A 5,000-nucleotide genomic window follows, 5' to 3' on the forward strand; every position below is an offset into this window, starting at 1 on the left:
TTACCACAGTTATCCAAGTAAATTTGGATCATCTAAGGAACCTCGACTGATTTAATGAGCCATTCGCGGTTTCACCGTACGAGGGTGTGAACTTAGACATGCATGGCTTAATCTTTGAGACAAGCATATGACTACTGGCAGGATCAACCAGAATGCAACCCGTATTCTGCGTGCCCCCGGGAGACGGTTGCAGCGCCAGTTGGGACCGCTGCTCACAGAAACGAGGGCTGAGCTCTTTCCGTGGGCGGTCCGCGGCAGCACTATCAACTGAAACCACCGGACAACAGATTCAGGGCCTGAGAGTGCAACGAATCCATCGGTCTCGGCGGGAGGCGCGCCAAGAAGAAGAAGGAGGAGGAGGAGACCAGACCGGACCGGACCGGACCCCACCCTTTCTTCCTCCTCGACACCGTCTCCCGCCCGTTTCCACGTGCCGGACGACGCCCGGTTAGAGACGGGCGCGCCCTTGACGAGATGAAGCAGGCGTTACGCTTTGGGACGCCGAAGGGGCTGGGGAGCACCAACGACCGTCAGTGAGGGAGGAGAGAAAACGCTTCTCTCGACCCGTCGTCAGCGAACGCACCGAACCTTCTACGGACCGTGAGACGCCGGCCGACAAGCCGAGCCCCGGCAAAGGAAGCCCGGCGAGGCGGCCGTGCGCGTTCACACTTGGACGCGCAGGCGGGAAGCTCGGCAGCCGGGCGGGTAGCCTGCGGGGAGCTGGTGGGCTCCCGAGACTCCCGTCCCCCGACTCGGGCCTCGCACGCCGAGCGGTCGCTAGCTTGCCAGTGCAAAAGACAGAAGCGCGGGGGCAGTAAAGCCAGGCGGACGGGTCGACCGTTGCCGGCTGTGCGCCGACCGGAGCGATCCGCCACGCCACGCCGCGTCCCCCACAACCAGGGTGTCGCATAAGGCGCTGCGAAGGTGGACCTTGATCCACATTGGGCAGAGCCTGAGTTGAGGCCCCCCAGCACGTGCCTGGGGACCAGGCGTTGAGGAGTAGGCCTTTTTTTGAGGGCCCAGAAAGTATTTTGGCAATTGTAGCGAGGTTTTGGAGTTTTATCCACAACCTTTACCTGCCTTTTTTTCTCTCCGAGCATGCCAAAGTTGAGAGAAAACGCCGTTTGGCATGGACGGGAGGAGGTGTGGAGGAGTAGTCCATTTTTGAATGGCAGCGGAAAGATTTTGGCAATTGTAGCGAGGTTCTTCGGACTTTTATCCACAACCTTTACCTGCCTTTTCCTCAGCGAGCATGCCAAAGTTGAGAGAAAACGCCCTTCGCCATTGACGGGACCAGACGTTGACGACTACGTCTTTCTTTTTTTCACGGCGCCTGAACGATTTGGGCAATTCTCCACAGCGCGTTTACTTTTTATCCACAACCTTTACCTGCCTTTTCCTCAGCGAGCATGCCAAAGTTGAGAGGAAAACGCCGTTTGGCATGGACAGGAGCAGGCGTTGACGACCAGGTCTTTTTTTTGGTCTTTTTTTTTCACAGCGCCGGAAGGATTCAGGCAATTCTCCAAAGCCGGTTACTTTTATCCACAACCTTTACTGGACCTTTTTTTTCTTTTTTTCCTTTTTTCTCTCTCCGAGCATGCCAAAGTTGATAGAAAACGCGGTTCGGCATGGACGGGAGCAGGCGTTGAGGAGTAGGCCTTTTTTTGAGGGCCCAGAAAGTATTTTGGCAATTTTTTACTTTTTTATCCACAACCTTTACCTGCCTTTTTTTCTCTCCGAGCATGCCAAAGTTGAGAGAAAACGCCGTTTGGCATGGACGGGAGGAGGTGTGGAGGAGTAGTCCATTTTTGAATGGCAGCGGAAAGATTTTGGCAATTGTAGCGAGGTTCTTCGGACTTTTATCCACAACCTTTACCTGCCTTTTCCTCAGCGAGCATGCCAAAGTTGAGAGAAAACGCCCTTCGCCATTGACGGGACCAGACGTTGACGACTACGTCTTTCTTTTTTTCACGGCGCCTGAACGATTTGGGCAATTCTCCACAGCGCGTTTACTTTTTATCCACAACCTTTACCTGCCTTTTCCTCAGCGAGCATGCCAAAGTTGAGAGGAAAACGCCGTTTGGCATGGACAGGAGCAGGCGTTGACGACCAGGTCTTTTTTTTGGTCTTTTTTTTTCACAGCGCCGGAAGGATTCAGGCAATTCTCCAAAGCCGGTTACTTTTATCCACAACCTTTACTGGACCTTTTTTTTCTTTTTTTCCTTTTTTCTCTCTCCGAGCATGCCAAAGTTGATAGAAAACGCGGTTCGGCATGGACGGGAGCAGGCGTTGAGGAGTAGGCCTTTTTTTGAGGGCCCAGAAAGTATTTTGGCAATTTTTTACTTTTTTATCCACAACCTTTACCTGCCTTTTTTTCTCTCCGAGCATGCCAAAGTTGAGAGAAAACGCCGTTTGGCATGGACGGGAGGAGGTGTGGAGGAGTAGTCCATTTTTGAATGGCAGCGGAAAGATTTTGGCAATTGTAGCGAGGTTCTTCGGACTTTTATCCACAACCTTTACCTGCCTTTTCCTCAGCGAGCATGCCAAAGTTGAGAGAAAACGCCCTTCGCCATTGACGGGACCAGACGTTGACGACTACGTCTTTCTTTTTTTCACGGCGCCTGAACGATTTGGGCAATTCTCCACAGCGCGTTTACTTTTTATCCACAACCTTTACCTGCCTTTTCCTCAGCGAGCATGCCAAAGTTGAGAGGAAAACGCCGTTTGGCATGGACAGGAGCAGGCGTTGACGACCAGGTCTTTTTTTTGGTCTTTTTTTTTCACAGCGCCGGAAGGATTCAGGCAATTCTCCAAAGCCGGTTACTTTTATCCACAACCTTTACTGGACCTTTTTTTTCTTTTTTTCCTTTTTTCTCTCTCCGAGCATGCCAAAGTTGATAGAAAACGCGGTTCGGCATGGACGGGAGCAGGCGTTGAGGAGTAGGCCTTTTTTTGAGGGCCCAGAAAGTATTTTGGCAATTTTTTACTTTTTTATCCACAACCTTTACCTGCCTTTTTTTCTCTCCGAGCATGCCAAAGTTGAGAGAAAACGCCGTTTGGCATGGACGGGAGGAGGTGTGGAGGAGTAGTCCATTTTTGAATGGCAGCGGAAAGATTTTGGCAATTGTAGCGAGGTTCTTCGGACTTTTATCCACAACCTTTACCTGCCTTTTCCTCAGCGAGCATGCCAAAGTTGAGAGAAAACGCCCTTCGCCATTGACGGGACCAGACGTTGACGACTACGTCTTTCTTTTTTTCACGGCGCCTGAACGATTTGGGCAATTCTCCACAGCGCGTTTACTTTTTATCCACAACCTTTACCTGCCTTTTCCTCAGCGAGCATGCCAAAGTTGAGAGGAAAACGCCGTTTGGCATGGACAGGAGCAGGCGTTGACGACCAGGTCTTTTTTTTGGTCTTTTTTTTTCACAGCGCCGGAAGGATTCAGGCAATTCTCCAAAGCCGGTTACTTTTATCCACAACCTTTACTGGACCTTTTTTTTCTTTTTTTCCTTTTTTCTCTCTCCGAGCATGCCAAAGTTGATAGAAAACGCGGTTCGGCATGGACGGGAGCAGGCGTTGAGGAGTAGGCCTTTTTTGAGGGCCCAGAAAGTATTTTGGCAATTTTTTACTTTTTTATCCACAACCTTTACCTGCCTTTTTTTCTCTCCGAGCATGCCAAAGTTGAGAGAAAACGCCGTTTGGCATGGACGGGAGGAGGTGTGGAGGAGTAGTCCATTTTTGAATGGCAGCGGAAAGATTTTGGCAATTGTAGCGAGGTTCTTCGGACTTTTATCCACAACCTTTACCTGCCTTTTCCTCAGCGAGCATGCCAAAGTTGAGAGAAAACGCCCTTCGCCATTGACGGGACCAGACGTTGACGACTACGTCTTTCTTTTTTTCACGGCGCCTGAACGATTTGGGCAATTCTCCACAGCGCGTTTACTTTTTATCCACAACCTTTACCTGCCTTTTCCTCAGCGAGCATGCCAAAGTTGAGAGGAAAACGCCGTTTGGCATGGACAGGAGCAGGCGTTGACGACCAGGTCTTTTTTTTGGTCTTTTTTTTTCACAGCGCCGGAAGGATTCAGGCAATTCTCCAAAGCCGGTTACTTTTATCCACAACCTTTACTGGACCTTTTTTTTCTTTTTTTCCTTTTTTCTCTCTCCGAGCATGCCAAAGTTGATAGAAAACGCGGTTCGGCATGGACGGGAGCAGGCGTTGAGGAGTAGGCCTTTTTTTGAGGGCCCAGAAAGTATTTTGGCAATTTTTTACTTTTTTATCCACAACCTTTACCTGCCTTTTTTTCTCTCCGAGCATGCCAAAGTTGAGAGAAAACGCCGTTTGGCATGGACGGGAGGAGGTGTGGAGGAGTAGTCCATTTTTGAATGGCAGCGGAAAGATTTTGGCAATTGTAGCGAGGTTCTTCGGACTTTTATCCACAACCTTTACCTGCCTTTTCCTCAGCGAGCATGCCAAAGTTGAGAGAAAACGCCCTTCGCCATTGACGGGACCAGACGTTGACGACTACGTCTTTCTTTTTTTCACGGCGCCTGAACGATTTGGGCAATTCTCCACAGCGCGTTTACTTTTTATCCACAACCTTTACCTGCCTTTTCCTCAGCGAGCATGCCAAAGTTGAGAGAAAACGCCCTTCGCCATTGACGGGACATATGAATACAATAAAAGGAAACAAAATGATAAAGTATATGAATGTGGTAGTGTGGACTGAAGTTTGTCGTGTCTGTGTGTTGTTGTGTATTAATAACTCGTAGTCAAGTCAGTGAGTTGTGGGTGCAGTTATAAATCAGAAAGCCTGTACTTGTTATCCACAGCCTTTACCTTTTCTTTCCTTTCCTTTTTTCTTCTTTCTGCAGTTGACAGAAACGCCCTTTGCCTGCCTGCCTGCCTGCCTGCCTGCCTACCTACCTTCTCGCCCAGACAGAATCCACCTCAAACGTTTTTATCCACAACCTTAACTTTTCTTCCAACATCATCCAC

The 5,000-nt window shown here is 49.7% G+C and overlaps 1 non-coding gene across 1 annotated transcript in view; it reads right to left on the reverse strand.

Moving 5' to 3' along the window:
* Positions 1-154, reverse strand: part of LOC143279220 (small subunit ribosomal RNA) — a 1,829-nt gene extending 1,675 nt beyond the window's left edge. The window contains exon 1 of the ribosomal RNA XR_013054772.1: positions 1-154. This exon is cut by the window's left edge and continues 1,675 nt beyond it. This is a non-coding gene — a ribosomal RNA (small subunit ribosomal RNA).
* Positions 155-5,000: the final 4,846 nt, after the last annotated feature.

This window comes from Babylonia areolata, unplaced genomic scaffold (genome assembly GCF_041734735.1).
Source record: "Babylonia areolata isolate BAREFJ2019XMU unplaced genomic scaffold, ASM4173473v1 tig00055166, whole genome shotgun sequence".
Taxonomy (NCBI): domain Eukaryota; kingdom Metazoa; phylum Mollusca; class Gastropoda; order Neogastropoda; family Buccinidae; genus Babylonia; species Babylonia areolata.